The sequence below is a fragment of the Rhinopithecus roxellana genome, chromosome 5 (assembly GCF_007565055.1).
Source record: "Rhinopithecus roxellana isolate Shanxi Qingling chromosome 5, ASM756505v1, whole genome shotgun sequence".
Lineage (NCBI taxonomy): Eukaryota > Metazoa > Chordata > Mammalia > Primates > Cercopithecidae > Rhinopithecus > Rhinopithecus roxellana.
In genome coordinates, this window is record NC_044553.1 from 11449555 (window position 1) to 11468282 (window position 18728).

Genomic DNA, 18728 nt, shown 5'->3' on the forward strand with positions numbered 1-18728 from the left:
AAATATGTACCATTAACCCAGCACCTCCTCCTTCCCTTGCTTGAACCTCACCATTGGCCTGGAAGTCCCTCACAAGGTTAAACATAAAGTTACTGTATGACCAGCAAATCTACTCCTAGGGATATACACCCAAGAAAAATGAAAATATATGTCCACACAAACACCTGTGCACAAATATTGATAGCAGCATTGTCCATAACAGCCAAAAAGTAGAAACAACCTAAATGTCCATCAACTGATGGGTAAACAAAATGTGTATTCCCATCAATGGAATATTATCTAGCCGTAAATGGACATGAAATTCTGATACATGCTATAACTTGACGCACCTTGAAAACATTATGCTAAGTGAAAGAAACCAGTCACAAAAGGCTGCATATGTATATAAAATGTTCAGAACAGTCAAATCTATAGAGGTGGGTTGGTGGCTGCCAGGGCATAGGGAGAGAGAAAAAAATGGGAAATGACTTCTAATGGATACAGAGTTTCTTTCAGGGAAATGAAAAGGTTATGGGATCTGATAATGATGATATATGTACAACTCTGTGACTTGTGTACAAACCACTGAATCATATACTTTAAAAGGGTGAACTTTATGCTATATGTGTTATATCTTAATAAAGTTGTTATTAAATCAATTTATACAGTTCACCATATTACAGACTAAAAAAGAAAACATAATGATCTCAACAGATGCAAGAAAACATTTGAAAAAAATCCAACATCAATTACTGATTTATAAAAAACCCAAAAACCAACCAACCAAAAAACCTCTTAGCAAACTAGACACAGAAGGGTATTTCTTCAACCAGTTATAGGATATCTAAAGCTAACATCATACTAAATGGTGAAAGTCAATGCTTTCCCTGTAGAATTAGGAACAAGGCAAGGATGTCTGCTTTCGTCACCTCTACTCAACAATGTGCTGGTTTGAGCCAGTGCAATAAGGCAAGAAAAAGAAACAACAGACAACCAGACTGGAATGGAAGGAGTAAAGCTGTCTATTTATACAGATGACATGATTATTCAGAAAATCCCATGGCATCTACAAAAATAGCTACCAGAACCAAAAAGTGAGTTTAGCAAGGTTGCTGGATATAAGTTCAACATAAAAAAACCAGTTGTATTTCTCTTCTTTTCTTTTCTTTTTTTGAAATGAAGTGTCACTCTGTCACCCACACTGGAGTACAGTGGTGCAATCTTGGTTCACTGAAACCTTTGCCTCCTGGGTTCAAAGGACTCTCATGCCTCAGTTTCAGGAGTAGCTGGGATTACCAGGGTGTGCCACAATGCCTGGCTAATTTTTATATTTTTAGTGGGGACAGGCATTTCACCATGTTGGCCAGACTGGTCTCGAACTCCTGACCTCAGACGATCCGTCCACCTTGGCCTCCCAAAGTTCTGGAATTACAGGCATAAGCCACTGCGCCCAGCAGTTGTATTTCTATATACTAGCAAACAATTGGAAATTGAAATTTAAAACAATGCCACTTACACTAATACCAAAAATGTCAAATGCATAGCAATAAAACTAACAAATGACATGCAAGTTCTGTACATTGAAAACTATAAAACATAGCTGTGAGAAATTTAAAAGATCTCATTAAATGAAGAGATAGTCCATATTCATGAATCAGAAGATTCAACATGGTTAAAATGTCATTTCTCCCCAAATTTGCATCTGGATTCAGTGTTATGCTAATCAAAACCTCAGCAGGTTTTTAGTGTAAAAATCAACAAGCTGATTTTAAAATTATTAATAATTTGGAAATGCAAAAGACCTGGAATAGCTAAACAACTTTGGAAAAGAAGAAAAGTTTTAAAATACATTTCCTGGCTTCAAAACTTATTATAAAGTTACAGTTATCAAGACATTATGGTATTGGTATGAAGATAGACAAATGAATCACTGGGGGAAAAAAGAGTGTAATGGTAAATTGATTTTCAACAAAAGTGATTTTATAAAGGATAGTCTTTTTAACAATGCTAAAAACAGGCTATCCATAGGCAAAAATATTAACTTTGATCCATACCTCATACCATGTACAAAAACTAAAAATGTATTATAGACCTAAATGTAAAACCTAAAACTATAAAACTTCTAGAAGAAAATATGGGAGAAAATCTTTATGACCTTAGATTAAAACAACAAAAGCACAATCGATAAAAGAAAAAAAAGTGATAAATTGCACTTCACTGCAGTTGAGAATTTTTGTTTTTGAAAGACACTGTCAAAAGAATGATAAAGTTACAGACTGGAAGGGAGTATTGGCAAACCACATATCTAATAAAGGACTTGTATAGAATATGGAATGAAGTCATAAAACAAAAATAAGAAAAAAAATTCCCCAATTAAAAAATGTGCAAATGATTAGGGCAGACATTACATCAAAAAGGCACACTGGTGAATAAGCACATTAAAATCGCTCATCATTAGTCATGAGAGAAATTCAAATTAAAAACACAAAGAGATACCACTACACACTTACTAGAATGTATACAATTAAAAACAGGACTAGGCGTGGTAGTTCATGCCTGTAATCTCAGCACTTTGGGAGGCCAAGGTGGGAGGATCACTTGAGCCCAAAATTTCAAGACCAGCCTGGGCAACATAGTGTCTACAAAAAATAGGAAATTTGTGTCTACAAAAAATAGGAAAACTGAGTCTGGTGTGGTGGCATTTGCCTGTAGTTCCAGCTACTTGGGAGGTTGGGAGGCTGAGGTTGGAAGATCACTTGAGACCGGGAAGTTGAGGCTGCAGTGACCCATGATCACACCACTGCACTCCAGCCTGGGTGACAGAGCAAGACTCCTGTCCCCCCAAAAAATAAATAAAAATAAATAAATAAATAAATAAAATTAATTAAAAACGCTGACTGTACCAACTGTTGGTGAGGATGAATGGAATTCTCATACACTACTGGTGGGAATGTAAAATGGTACAACCAATTGGAAAACAATTTGTCAGTTTCTTAAAAAGTTGAACATATACCTACCTAATGACCCACTCATTCTACTCCCAGGAGAAATAAAGTAGAGATGGTCTTCGACTTACAGTGTGGCTACATCCCAATAAACCCACCGTAAGTTGAAAATATCGTAAGTGGAAAATGCATTTAATACACCTAACCTACCAAACACCATAGCTTAGCCTTGCCTACCTTAAATGTGCTTTGAACACTTACATTAGCCTACAGTTGGGCAAAATCATCTAATAAAAATCCAATTTCATAATAAAATGCTGAATATCTCATGTGAATTATTGAATACTGTACTGAAAGTAAAAACCAGAATGAATGTATGGGTACTTGAAGTACAGTTTCTACTGAATGCATATTGCTTTTACACCATTGTCAAGCTGAAAAATCATAAGTCGAATCAATGTTAAGTCAGAGATCATTTGTATATGTCCATACAAAGACTTAAATATAAATGTTTATAGAAATTTTATATCTAATATCTCCAAACTGGAAACAGCCCAAAATGTCCATTAATAGGCAAATGGGCAAACAAATTTTGATATAGCCAAACAATGGAATACTACTTAGTAACTGATACCCTAAACAACATGAATGAATCTCACAACATAGCTGAATAAAGAAAGCCAAAAGAAGGGTATATACTATAGTATTCCAATTATACAAGTAAGATTCTAGGAAATGCAAGCTAATCTGTAGAGACAGATAATAGATAGTGTTACCTGAGGACAAAGAAGGAGATTATAAACAGGTGGAAGAAAACTTTGGCCAGGCGTGGTGGCTCACACCTGTAATCCCAGAACTTTCGGAGGTCGAGGTGGGTGGATCACCTGAGGTCAGGAGTTCAAGACCAGCCTGACCAACATAGCGAAACCCCATCTCTACTAAAAATACAAAATTAGGGCCGGGCGCAGTGGCTCATGCCTGTAATCCCAGCACTTTGGAAGACTGAGGCAGGCAGATCACGAGGTCAGGAGATCGAGACCATCTGGACTAACATGGTGAAACCCCGTCTCTACTAAAAATACAAAAAAAATTAGCCAGGTGTGGAGGCAGGCACCTGTAGTCCCAGTTACTTGGGAGGCCGAGGCAGGAGAATGGTATGAAACTGGGAGGCAGAGCTTGCAGTGAGCCAAGATCACGCCACTGCACTCCAGCGTGGGCGACAGAGCGAGACTCCATCTCAAAATAAAAAAAAAAAATTTGCCGGGCATGGTGGCAAGCACCTGTAATCCCAGCTACTTGGGAGGCTGAGGCAGGAGAATCACTTGAACCCGGGAGGTGGAAGTTGCAGTGTGCCAAGATCATACCACTACACTCCAACCTGGGCAACATAGCGAGACTCCATCTCAAAAAAAAAAAAAGAAAAAGAAAAGAAAAAGAAAAATGTTAGGGGTTACGGATATGTTCATTAACTTGATTATGGTGATAGTTTCACGGGTGTATACACATCAAAACATGATATTCTATACTTTAAACATGTTCAGTTTATACTGCATGTCAATTACTTCAATAAAATGGTTTTAAAAATCAGAGAACAGTTTTTCGAAATAAATGGAGCATCTATTAAAAAATAATAGCTAATATTTATTGAACATTTACTATATGCCAAGCCCTATGCTAGTCGAGAGTTATTACATGAAAGACATTCCTTTCCTCTTCCCAGTAACCTCAGGAGGGAGGTACTACTATTTTTATTAAGTAACTTCCCCAAACATAAGCCAAATCATACCAGTAGATGCAAAAACAGAATTCAAATCCTGGACCATTTGACTTTACTACCAGCAGTCATAACCACTGTAAGACCTGGTTCTGGGAGACCTAAAAGGAATTTGCATTGTAGCAGAGACATGGACAACTCCCTGCAAGGAATACAAGAGAGTAAATGAAGGTGAGAGAAAAGGAAAATTTAGTGAAGATGAACCCATCCTCTTGCTAGAATCCAAGCTGGAACATTGACCCAATAGCGTCGGCAATGCTCTAGACGTGGGATCCTGTCAGGCCACTGGGGCAGCGGGAGGAAGGGAAGTCACTATCCAAACTGAAGGAGGACAAACTATGTGTGCTTGGTCCAGGTGAGCTCATCATTCAGGGCTCCAGCTTTTTCTGCCCATGGTAAAGACATTCAGAAGCAACTGAGCAAACATTTCAGCAATTCCAAGAAAGGTTTTTAATTGAAAACCCTAAGGTTTAGAACCTGGAGAGAGTCCTTTCACTGTTCAGAATTCCCATTTCCTCGTCTCGAAGATGGGGAAGTGGAACTAGATGTTGCTGTGGTTCCTCCTAGGTTTCACATGCTCTTTCATGCCTGTTTTTATGGTTTTCCTAAAGCATATAAACGCTCTGATGGGCATCTATGAAATGTCTAGTAGGGTGACTATACTCTCTTAGCAGCTCTGCTGACTATAGGAAAAAGTACTGAGCTTACAAAGCAACACCATTAAATAACTAAAAAGAAAATCATTATGTTTGGATGCCTTTATGTTAATAGCTACTTTTCTGATTATAAAAGTAGTATACGTTAATTATAGACATTTTAGAAAACATAGACCGTGATGAAAGAGTTAACACAGCAGGTCAGGTTGCATAACCTTGCCGGTTTCCAAGGGATCCATGATTAGCCCTTGGCCAATCACTGGGAATATAATCCTTAGACAGTTCTTTGTGTTATTGATTGGTGATTTTGTTATACACAACTGGAGCAATGAACCATGCCATACTGGTTTGTCAGGTTGCTTTCCATAAACACCAAGATTGAGGTTTCATTGTTAGGGTCCTGAGTTTTGCTTGCCATGGCTAATTGCATAGCAGGATGTACTTACATTACCAGCTCCTCATAAAAGCCTTAGACTCTGAGATTCAGACAGTCTTTCACAGGCAAAGACATTCCACACATGTCCCGCAGTTAACTGCTCGAGACAGTGAGTATTCCTGTGAGGCCTCAGACAACAAAAGACATTGGAAACCTGTGTTGAACCTCTCTGGACCCTGCTGATGCATGTCTTTTTCCTACTGCTTTTGCTATGTATACTTTGCTATAATAAACCTTAGTAGTGAGTACATAATCTGCCATTTATTCTTTTTTTAAATTTCTTTTTTTGAGATAGGGTCTTGCTCTGCCACTCAGGCTGGAGTACATTGCCACGATCTTGGCTCACTGCAGCCTCAACCTCCCAGGTTCTCGTGAGCCTGTTAACCTCAGCCTCCCGAGTAGCTGGGACCATAGGTGTGTGCCACCACGCCTAATTTTTTGTAGAGACAGGGTTTTGCCATGTTGCCCAGCCTGGTCTCCAACTTCTGGGCTCAAGCAATCCACCCTCCTTGGCTTCCTGAAGTACTGGGATTTCAGGCATGAGTCACCCACCACGCCTAGCCAACCAGTGAGTCTCCTCAGTCCTTCTGGTGCATTGCTGAATTAAACTCAAAGAAAAAAGAAAATATAAATGAATCCAAATCCCTCCATCTAGAAATAACTATTTGGTTAAATGTAAAAATAGGTTTTGATCAGCCAAATTTTCTTAAAGTCCTTCGCAATTGTTAGGAAGCAAACAAACCTGCCATTTTAATTATAAAAAGTTGCATTGTGGAGTACGGATTAAGTTTTATGGAAATCCCATATTAAGACTTAAAAGGTGGGCGAGGTGGCTCACACCTGTAATCCCAGCACTTTGGGAAGCCGAGACAGGTGGATTACAAGGTCAGGAGATCGAGACCATCCTGGCTTAACATGGTGAAACCCCCCTCTGTACTAAAAATACAAAAAATTAGCCAGGCATGGCGGCCGGCGCCTGTAGTCTCAGCTACTCCGGAGGCTGAGGCAGGAGAATGGCACGAACCCAGTGTGTCCAAAATTGGTTCCTTCCCGTGGATTCTCGCTGTGGACCCTCACAGTAAGTGTTACAGTTCTTAAAAGATGGTGTGTCCAGAGTTTGTTCCTTCAGATGTTCAGATATGTCTGGAATTTCTTCTTTCTGGTAGGTTCATGGTCTTGCTGATTTCACGAGTCAAGCCTCAGACCTTCCCAGTGAGTGTTACAGCTCACAATGGTAGTGCAGACCCAGAGTGAGCAGCAGCAAAACTCATTGTGAAAAGTGAAAAGAACAAGGCATGCACGGCAACAAAAGCAACACAACCAGGTTACCACTGCTGGAGCCCGTGGCCAGTTTTTATTTCCTAATTTGGCCACGCCCACATCCTGCTGATTGGTCCATTTTACAGAGCGCTGACTGGTCCATTTACAGAGTACTGATTGGTCCATTTTTCAGAGTGCTGATTGGTCCGTCTTACAATCCTTTAGCTAGACACAGAGCACTGATTGGTGTATTTACAATCCTTTAGCTAGACACAAAAGTTCTACAAGTCCCCACCTGACACAGAAGCTCAGCTGACTTCACCTCTCACCGGGAGGCGGAGCTTGCTGTGAGCCGAGATGGCGCCACTGCAGTCCAGCCTGGGTGACAGAGTGAGACTCCGTCTCAAAAAAAAAAAAAAAGACTTAAAAAATAACTTTACTGTTTTAAATGACTACCAAGATGTACTGAAGTTGGCTTTGTGACGTAATAATGCTTTCATTGATGATTTTGTTCTCAGTTTGGATTTGGAACCTTCTTGCTCTACACCTTCAGAGAAACTTCTGTAGTAACAAACTATAGAAATGATCCCTGAAAGTATAGTCTTGGAACCCAACTTTTAAATTTGATTGATTCCTATGGGAAGAGATAGGACACTTTAGAAGAAATGTATGATAATTTATAATATACCCCAGGAATAGGTTGTAGTGAAAAACAGGCTGCCTATGTCTGTGCCTGAGAGTTTTGGGAGAGAAATGTTGAAGAGGAAAGGGAACTAAACTAGCTAGCTTTCCTCACTTTGTAAATTATCATTCTGTGACAGCTTCCCACAATAATTTTAGTAACTACTAACTTTTATTGAGTACTTACTCTGAGTGAGATACTATTCTAAGTGCACATGTTTTCTTGTTTAATCTTTACAACAGCCTATTCAGCAAATACTACTATTTTTTAAGACAGGGTCTCACTTTGTCTCCCAGCCTGGAGTGCTGTAGCACAAAAATGGTTCACTGCAGCCTCCACCTCCTAGTCTCAAGTGGTTCTCCCGCCTCAGTCTCCTGAGTGGCTGGGACTACAGGCATGGGCCACCATGCCCGGCTAATTTTTGTAGAATCGGTGTTCCCGGGCGGTCTGGAACTCCTGAGCTCAAGCGATCTGCCTGCCTCAGCCTCCCAAAGTGTTGGGATTACAGGCATGAGCCATGGTGCTGGCCAAATACTACCATTTTCTCCCGTACGCAAATGAAGAAACCAAGACTAAGCATAATTAAATAAAAGCTCATGAAACTAGTAAGTGGGATGGGGCCGGGACTTAAACTGGAACCCAGAAGGTGAACTACTACTATACTTCAGGTCCCTTAATAGTTATTTAAATATGATGTCACTGCCACAGAATAGGTTTTGGAGTCGTGTTTTGTATCAGGGTTCTCCAGAGAAACTGAACACATAGGGATACACACACACACACACACACACACACTCAGATTTATTTTAAGGAGTTGACTAACCCAGTTGTGAAAACTGGTAAGTCTGGAATCTGCAGAGCAGGCCAGCTTGCCAGAAATTCAGGTGTAGCAGGACAAGCCGCAGACAAAACTCCTCAGACACCGGATTAAAGAAGGAAGAGGTTTTTTATTTGGCCAGGAGCTTGGCTCTTAAGACGCAAGTCTGCCGACGCTCCTGGCCGAATAAAAAACTTCTTCCTTCTTTAATCCGGTGTCTGAGGAGTTTTGTCTGCGGCTCATCCTGCTGCACAGGGAAGAGTTAGTGTTGACATCTTAAATTCAAAATCTGCCCTCTGGGCCGGGCGCGGTGGCTCAAGCCTGTAATCCCAGCACTTTGGGAGGCCGAGACGGGCGGATCACAAGGTCAGGAGATCGAGACCATCCTGGCTAACATGGTGAAACCCTGTCTCTACTAAAAAATACAGAAAACTAGCCGGGCGAGGTGGCGGGCGCCTGTAGTCCCAGCTACTACGGAGGCTGAGGCAGGAGAATGGCGTAAACCCGGGAGGCGGAGCTTGCAGTGAGCTGAGATCCGGCCACTGTACTCCAGCCTGGGTGACAGAGGAAGACTCCGTCTCCAAAAAAAAAAAAAAAAAAAAAAAAAAAACAAAATCTGCCCTCTGAAAACTCAGGTAGGGTTTCTATATTATGGTCTTGAGGCAGAATGGGTTTTTTTCCAGGAAACCTCAGTCTTTGTTCTTACGGCCTTCAACTGAGTGGATGAGGCCAACCCACGTTATGAAGGGTAATTTGCTTTACTCAGAGTCTACTGATTTAAATATTCATCACATCTAAAACAATATCTTCAGCCAGGTACGGTGGCTCATGCCTGTAATCCCAGCACTTCGGGAGGCCAAGCCAGGTGTATCACGAGGTCAAGAGATCCAGACCGTCCTGGCCAACAGGGCTAACCTGGGTGAAACCCTATCTCTACTAAGAATACAAAAATTATCTGAACGTGGTGGCACACGCCTGTAGTCCCAGCTACTTGGGAGGCTGAGGCAGGAGAATCTCTTGAACCCAGGAGGCCGAGGTTGCAGTGAGCCAAGATCACGCTGTTGCGCTCCAGCCTGGTGACAGAACGAGACTCCATCTCAAAACAAACAAACAACAACAACAAAAAACAAATGGGCCAGGATTGGTAGCTCACGCCTGTAATCCCAGCACTTTGGGAGGCTGAGGTGGGCAGATCACGAGGTCAAGAGATTGAGACCATCCTGGCCAACATAGTGAAACCCCATCTCTACTAAAAAAAAAAAAAAGAAATTAGGCAGGCATGATGGCACATTCTGTAGACCCAGCTACTTGGGAGGCTGAGGCAGGAGAATTGCTTGAACCCAGGAGGTGGAGGTTGCAGTGAGCCGAGATCGTGCCACTGCACCCCAACCTGGTGACAGAGCGAGACTCCGTCTCAAAAAAACAAATAAATAAAAAAACAGTATCTTCCCAGCAACATCTAGATTACTGTTTGACCAAACTACTGGGTACCCTAGCCTAGCCATGTGGACGCATAAAATCAGTCATCACGGATTTCATTTTTTCTTGGAAGAGAAAGGGGAGGATGAATCCTCAAATGTGATTCACTCAAGACTGATAATAACCCCAAGATGAGCCTGCCACGGATCAAGTTCACACATAACAATATTAACCTTAAATGTAAATGGACTAAATGCTCCAATTAAAAGACACAGACTGGCAAACTGGATAAAGAGTCAAGACCCATCAGTCTGGTGTATTCAGGAGACCCATCTCACATGCAGAGACATACATAGGCTCAAAATAAAGGGATGGAGGAAGATCTACCAAGCAAATGGAGAACAAAAAAAAAGCAGGGGTTGCAATACTAGTCTCTGATAAAACAGATTTTAAACCATCAAAAATCAAAAGAGACAAAGAAGGCCATTACATAATGGTAAAGGGATCAATTCAACAGGAAGAGCTATCTATCCTAAATATATATGTACCCAATACAGGAGCACCCAGATTCATAAAGCAAGTCCTTAGAGACTTACAAAGAGACTTAGACTCCCATACAATAATAATGGGAGATTTCAACACCCCACTGTCAACATTAGACAGATCAACGAGACAGAAAGTTAACAAGGATATCCAGGAATTGAACTCATCTCTGCAGCAAGCAGACCTAATAGACATCTACAGAACTCTCCACCCCAAATCAACAGAATATACATTCTTCTCAGCACCACATCACACTTATTCCAAAATTGACCACATAATTGGAAGTAAAGCACTCCTCAGCAAATGTACAAGAACAGAAATTATAACAAACTGTCTCTCAGACCACAGTGCAATCAAACTAGAACTCAGGACTAAGAAACTCAATCAAAACCGCTCAACTACATGGAAACTGAACAACCTGCTCCTGAATGACTACTGGGTACATACTGAAATGAAGGCAGAAATAAAGAAGTTCTTTGAAACCAATGAGAACAAAGATACAACATACCAGAATCTCTGGGACACATTTAAAGCAGTGTGTAGAGGGAAATTTATAGCACTAAATGCCCACAAGAGAAAGCTGGAAAGATCCAAAATGGACACTCTAACATCACAATTAAAAGAACTAGAGAAGCAAGAGCAAACACATTCAAAAGCTAGCAGAAGGCAAGAAATAACTAAGATCAGAGCAGAACTGAAGGAGATAGAGACACAAAAAACCCTCCAAAAAATCAATGAATCCAGGAGTTGGTTTTTTGAAAAGATCAACAAAATTGATAGACCGCTAGCAAGACTAATAAAGAAGAAAAGAGAGAAGAATCAAATAGACGCAATACAAAATGGTAAAGGGGATATCACCACCAACCCCACAGAAATACAAACTACCATCAGAGAATACTATAAACACCTCTACGCAAATAAACTAGAAAATCTAGAAGAAATGGATAATTTCCTGGACACTTACACTCTCCCAAGACTAAACCAGGAAGAAGCTGAATCCCTGAATAGACCAATAGCAGGCTCTGAAATTGAGGCAATAATTAATAGCCTACCAACCAAAAAAAAGTCCAGAAACAGATGAATTCACAGCTGAATTCTACCAGAGATACAAGGAGGAGCTGGTACCATTCCTACCATTCCTTCTGAAACTATTCCAATCAATAGAAAAAGAGGGAATCCTCCCTAACTCATTTTATGAGGCCAACATCATCCTGATACCAAAGCCTGGCAGAGACACAACAAAAAAAGAGAATTTTAGACCAATATCCCTGATGAACATCGATGCAAAAATCCTCAATAAAATACTGGCAAACCGGATTCAGCAGCACATCAAAAAGCTTATCCACCATGATCAAGTGGGCTTCATCCCTGGGATGCAAGGCTGGTTCAACATACGCAAATCAATAAACGTAATCCAGCATATAAACAGAACCAAAGACAAAAACCACATGATTATCTCAATAGATGCAGAAAAGGCCTTTGACAAAATTCAACAGCCCTTCATGCTAAAAATGCTCAATAAATTCGGTATTGATGGACAGTATCTCAAAATAATAAGAGCTACTTATGACAAACCCACAGCCAATATCATACTGAATGGGCAAAAACTGGAAAAATTCCCTTTGAAAACTGACACAAGACAGGGATGCCCTCTCTCACCACTCCTATTCAACATAGTGTTGGAAGTTCTGGCTAGGGCAATCAGGCAAGAGAAATAAAAAAAGGGTATTCAGTTAGGAAAAGAAGAAGTCAAATTGTCCCTGTTTGCAGATGACATGATTGTATATTTAGAAAACCCCATCGTCTCAGCCCAAAATCTCCTTAAGCTGATAAGAAACTTCAGCAAAGTCTCAGGTTACAAAATTAATGTGCAAAAATCACAAGCATTCTTATACACCAGTAACAGACAAACAGAGAGCCAAATCATGAATGAACTTCCATTCACAATTGCTTCAAAGAGAATAAAATACCTAGGAATCCAACTTACAAGGGATGTAAAGGACCTCTTCAAGGAGAACTACAAACCACTGCTCAGTGAAATAAAAGAGGACACAAACAAATGGAAGAACATACCATGCTCGTGGATAGGAAGAATCAATATGAAAATGGCCATACTGCCCAAGGTAATTTATAGATTCAATGCCATCCCCATCAAGCTACCAATGAGTTTCTTCACAGAATTGGAAAAAAAACTGCTTTAAAGTTCATATGGAACCAAAAAAGAGCCCGCATTTCCAAGACAATCCTAAGTCAAAAGAACACAGCTGGAGGCATCACGATACCTGACTTCAAACTATACTACAAGGCTATAGTAACCAAAACAGCGTGGTACTGGTACCAAAACAGAGATATAGACCAATGGAACAGAACAGAGTCCTCAGAAATAATACCACATATCTACAGCCATCCGATCTTTGATAAACCTGAGAAAATCAAGAAATGGGGAAAGGATTCCCTATTTAATAAATGGTGCTGGGAAAATTGGCTAGCCATAAGTAGAAAGCTGAAACTGGATCCTTTCCTTACTCCTTATTTTTTTTTTTTTTTTTTTTTTTTTTTTAGACGGAGTCTCGCTCCGTTGCCCGGGCTGGAGTGCAGTGGCCAGATCTCAGCTCACTGCAAGCTCCGCCTCCCGGGTTCACGCCATTCTCCTGCCTCAGCCTCCCAAGTAGCTGGGACTACAGGCACCCGTCACCTCGCCCGGCTAGTTTTTTGTATTTTTTAGTAGAGACGGGGTTTCACCATGTTAGCCAGGATGGTCTCGATCTCCTGACCTCGTGATCCACCCGTCTCGGCCTCCCAAAGTGCTGGGATTACAGGCTTGAGCCACCGCGCCCGGCTCCTTACTCCTTATATGAAGATTAATTCAAGATGGATTAGAGACTTAAATGTTAGACCTAATACCATAAAAACCCTAGAAGAAAACCTAGGTAGTACCATTCAGGACATAGGCATGGGCAAGGACTTCATGTCTAAAACACCAAAAGCAATGGCAACAAAAGCCAAAATTGACAAATGGGATCTAATTAAACTAAAGAGCTTCTGCACAGCAAAAGAAACTACCATCAGAGTAAACAGGCAACCTACAGAATGGGAGAAAATTTTTGCAATCTACTCATCTGACAAAGGGCTAATATCCAGAATCTACAAAGAACTCAAACAAATTTACAAGAAAAAAACAAACAACCCCATCAAAAAGTGGGCAAAGGATATGAACAGACATTTCTCAAAAGAAGACATGCATACAGCCAACAGACACATGAAAAAATGCTGATCATCACTCGCCATCAGAGAAATGCAAATCAAAACCACAATGAGATACCATCTCACACCAGTTAGAATGGCAATCATTAAAAAGTCAGGAAACAACAGGTGCTGGAGAGGATGTGGAGAAATAGGAACACTTTTACACTGTTGGTGGGATCGTAAATTAGTTCAACCATTATGGAAAACAGTATGGCAATTCCTCAAGGATCTAGAACTAGATGTACCATATGACCCAGCCATCCCACTACTGGGTATATACCCAAAGATTATAAATCATGCTGCTATAAAGACACATGCACACGTATGTTTATTGCGGCACTATTCACAATAGCAAAGACTTGGAATCAACCCAAATGTCCATCAGTGACAGACTGGATTAAGAAAATGTGGCACATATACATCATGGAATACTATGCAGCCATAAAAAAGGATGAGTTTGTGTCCTTTGTAGGGACATGGATGCAGCTGGAAACCATCATTCTCAGCAAACTATCGCAAGAACAGAAAACCAAACATCGCATGTTCTCACTCAGGTGGGAACTGAACAATGAGATCACTTGGACTCGGGAAGGGGAACATCACACACCAGGGCCTATCACGGGGAGGTGGGAGGGGGGAGGGATTGCATTGGGAGTTATACCTGATATAAATGACGAGTTGATGGGTGCTGACGAGTTGATGGGTGCAGCACACCAACATGGCACAAGTATACATATGTAACAAACCTGCACGTTATGCACATGTACCCTAGAACTTAAAGTATAATAAAAAAATTAAAAAATTAAAATTAAAATTAAAAAGAAAGAAAAAAGATGAGCCTGCCACAAGTGAAAAACCAGTCTCATGAGTGGGCAATCCTTTAGCCACAGCCATGCAAGTGTAGCATTGGCCAGAAGAGGGCACTGCCTCCTACTTGTATGACTATGTACATGGAAACCAATAGGATGGATAAGATTTGTACACTACTTTCAATTAATTACTTTTTTTTTTTTTTTTTGAGATGGAGTTTCGTTCTTGTTGCCCAGGCTGGAGTGCAGTGATGCAATCTTGGCTCACTGCAACCTTTGCCTCCCGGGTTCAAGCAATTCTCCTGCTTCAGCCTCCCTAGTAGCTGGAATTACAGGCATGCACCACCATGCCCAGCTAATTTTGTATTTTAAGTAGAGAAGGGGTTTCTCCATGTTAGTTAGGCTGGTCTCAAACTCCTGACCTCAGTTGATCCGCCTGCCTCGGCCTAATTATTTTTTACAGCCTCTGATTTAGGTTAGCATAACTTTGATAGAATAAATGCCTGTGAAATTTTAGTATCACTGTGGGACCAAAGCACCTCATTGGCAGTACTTAACGTTTATGTTCAATAATGCAAGAAGGGCAGGGCACACCTGTAATCCATGCACTTTGGGAGGCCAAGGTGGAAGGACTGCTTGAGCCCAGGAGTTCGAGACCAGCCTGAGCAACATAGTGAGACCCCATCTTTTTTAAAAAAGTTAAACATAATAATAAGAAGACATGGGATGATTTTATCCTTTGGCTTTTCTATTTTTTTTTTTTTTTTTTTTTTTGAGACGGAGTCTCGCTCTGTCGCCCAGGCTGCAGTGCAGTGGCCGGATCTCAGCTCACTGCAAGCTCCACCTCCTGGGTTTATGCCATTCTCCTGCCTCAGCCTCCCAAGTAGCTGGGACCACAAGTGCCCGCCACCTCGCCCGGCTAGTTTTTTTTGTATTTTTTAGTAGAGACGGGGTTTCACCGTGTTAGCCAGGATGGTCTCGATCTCCTGACCTCGTGATCCGCCCGTTTCGGCCTCCCAAAGTACTGGGATTACATATCCTTTGGCTTTTCTAGTGTGTTATATCTGGTCCAATAAGGCAGAGCCCAGTTTTTCCAGATCAGGCAAACACAGGCTGATGCTGGGGGAAGGAGGAAGTTGGGGTATTTAGAGATTGAGAGAAGAAACTGAGAGGAACCCTGGACCTCCAGATAGCTGAGGAATCTTGTAACAAAATAGAGAGAACAGGTTTGAAAGGTTGCACTTCATGTCGTGGTTTGAGAGCATAAATCTGCAGGCTCCTCTGGCAATACAATGCTGCCTACCAGAGCAGTTCATCTAATCTGTGGATTCTTAATTGGAGGTGGAAATTCACATAAGTATAGTTATTCTGTAGTTCTCATTAATCATTAAAATTTCCCTCCTCCTCTGCTTCTGTTTTAATGACAGCCTACATCTGTGCAGTGCGAGTCTTTGCGGGAAGGTTGTCCCATCCCACAAGGAACAGAGCAGGTACTAATTATTTCCAATTTACAGTTGAGGAGACACAGAGGGTAGTGGTTTGCTTTGGCTTCCCTGTAAGCCAACCCTGGGAAGGGACCAGAAGCCTGGGGTCTGATTTTAGCCTTGTGTTCTTTCTCCTATCAAAAACATGTTCCTAACTCTCATACACTGCGATTTCCAGTGTCCACCAACTGACTGTATGCCTACACTGTGACACAGATATTCTACTTTTAGGAATCTGGCCGACAGAAATGCATGCACACGAGCACCAAAAATAGGTGCAAGATAGTTCATAATTTGTAATAGACCAAACTGAAGAAAACCTCAAATTCCATCCACATAGAATGGATAAATACATGATATATTTAGATAATGGAATGCCATATAGTAATGAGAATAAATAACAAGATCTATGTGCAATGTGAATAAATTCCACAAAATTAATATAAAGTTTTAGAATTTACACTTTTGGAGGCCGAGGTGGGTGGATCACCTGAGGTCAGGAGTTCAAGACCAGCCCGGCCAACATGGCGAAATCCCGTCTCTACTAACAATACAAAAATTAGCTGGATGTGGTGGCATGTGCCAATAGTCCCAGCTACTTGGGAGGCTGAGGCAGCAGAATCGCTTGAACCCAGGAGGCAGAGGTTGCAGTGAGCCGAGATCGTGCCACTGCACTCCAGTCTGGGCGACAGAGCAAGACTTCATCTTTTTAAGTGGGCAGGCCAGATGCGGCAAACATCTTACACAAATGGCAAAACTCAGAACTCACTACAGTCTCAACCTCCTGCACTCTCGAATAGCTGGGACTACAGATGCATGCCACCACACCTGGCTAAGTCGTACATTTTTTTGTAGACACAAGGTTGCACTATGTTGTCCAGGCTGGTCTTAACTTCTGGGCTCAAGCAGTCCTTCCGTGTTGGCCGCCCAAAGTGTTGGATTACAAGTGTGAGCCACCGCGCCTGGCCCATATCCCACTTTTAACAGCCAATGACACTAGTACTATTTTCAGGAAAAGCAAGAAACCCAACTCCTGCATCCTAACGGTGCAGATGGTACCTCCAAAGAAGAGAGAGATGAGAAATGGAGCAGCAAAGTAAAGCTGCTCAAAACTCCATGGCAGGCCGCAGTGAAGTCATAAATGGAACCAGATTTCCTGTTTCCCCAAGTACACCTGCTCCTCATTAGCTCTTACTGCTTCTTGCAGGACCAGCAGGCTTGAAAACATTAAAGGACAAAAGTACAACATGTTCCTTCAGGGGCTGGTTGTCTCTGTTCATGGCTACACACCACACACACACACACAAACACATACACACACATATACACACACATGCACACACATACACACGTATACACACACATGCACATGCACACATGCACATATACGTAGACATTCACACACACGCACACACATGCACACATACAAACATAATACACACACATGCACATATACACAAAAGATACACACACGTACTCCCTTATTCCCTCTGCTGGCTTGGACTGCTACTGCCATTTGAGCTCCTCGTATCCTCCATCTCACTGATTCTCTCCCATCCCACAAGCAGAAGAGTAAAAATCCTGAAAAACATTGCTAGAAATCCACTTGCACACTTTCTCCAGCTAGATTGCTTTCAGAGGAACTGACCCTCTTTCTTTCCTCCCAGTGGTCAGAGGGGCACGGGAGATGTGTCTGTAATTCTTGCACCACTCCATGATGGGGCGAGGGGCAGTTTTCAGAACTCTGCCAGGCTGTGCCACAGGTGCGTTTTCAACCACAAGTGCAGGTTCATAGTGTGGGAACTGAGGCAGGCTGCTATTCTACCAGAGTCTAAAGGAGTCCTGCAGGTAGCAGAGATACCTTGGGGTCTGCTTGCTTAATTGGGGCCCAACATCAGGAATTTTCTGGCGGTGGCAATACTCAAAGCCAGGTAGATGGCACAAGACATATACAAAGGTATTCATTATAGCATTGTCATCAAAGAGAAAAAGAGAAACAACAAAAACATCCAGCAACAGGAAGTGTTAAATTACATGTAATCAGCTGGGTGTGGTGGCTCATGCCTGTAATCCCATCACTTCAGGAGGCTGAGACAGGTGGATCACTTGAGGTCAGGAGTTCAAGACCAACCTGGCCAACATGGTGAAACCCTGTCTCTACTAAAATACAAAAATTAGCTGGGTATGGTGGCATGCACCTGTAGTCCCAACTACTCTGGAGACTGAGGCAGGAGGAGAATCACTTGAACCTGGGAGGTGGAGGTTGCAGTGAGCCGAGATCGCACCACTGCACTCCAGCTTGGACAACAAAGTGAGACTCTGTCTCAAAAAAAAAAAAAAAAAATACACATACATACATATATATATATATATATATATATATATATATAATCATATACCATGGATTATCACACAGCCATGAAAAGGAATGAGGCAGCTCTATGTTAACCACCATGGAAAGAAGTTTATGCTATGTTGTTAATGATAAAGGCAAGTTGGAGAAAACTACATATAGTATGATCCCACGTATGGATTAAAACAATTTGTATGCACACACACGTACACACTATTTCACATGTTAGACTTGACAAACTTATAGAAAAACATCTAGGAAAAGGAGGAGGAGGAGGGGAGAAAGGTCTTGAAGGATACACACTAAACTATTATCAGGTTATTTC

At 41.5% G+C, this 18728-nt stretch overlaps 1 pseudogene; it reads right to left on the reverse strand.

The window, feature by feature from the left end:
* Positions 1-7582: 7582 nt before the first annotated feature.
* LOC115898089 lies at positions 7583-7655 on the reverse strand (annotated as a pseudogene).
* Positions 7656-18728: the final 11073 nt, after the last annotated feature.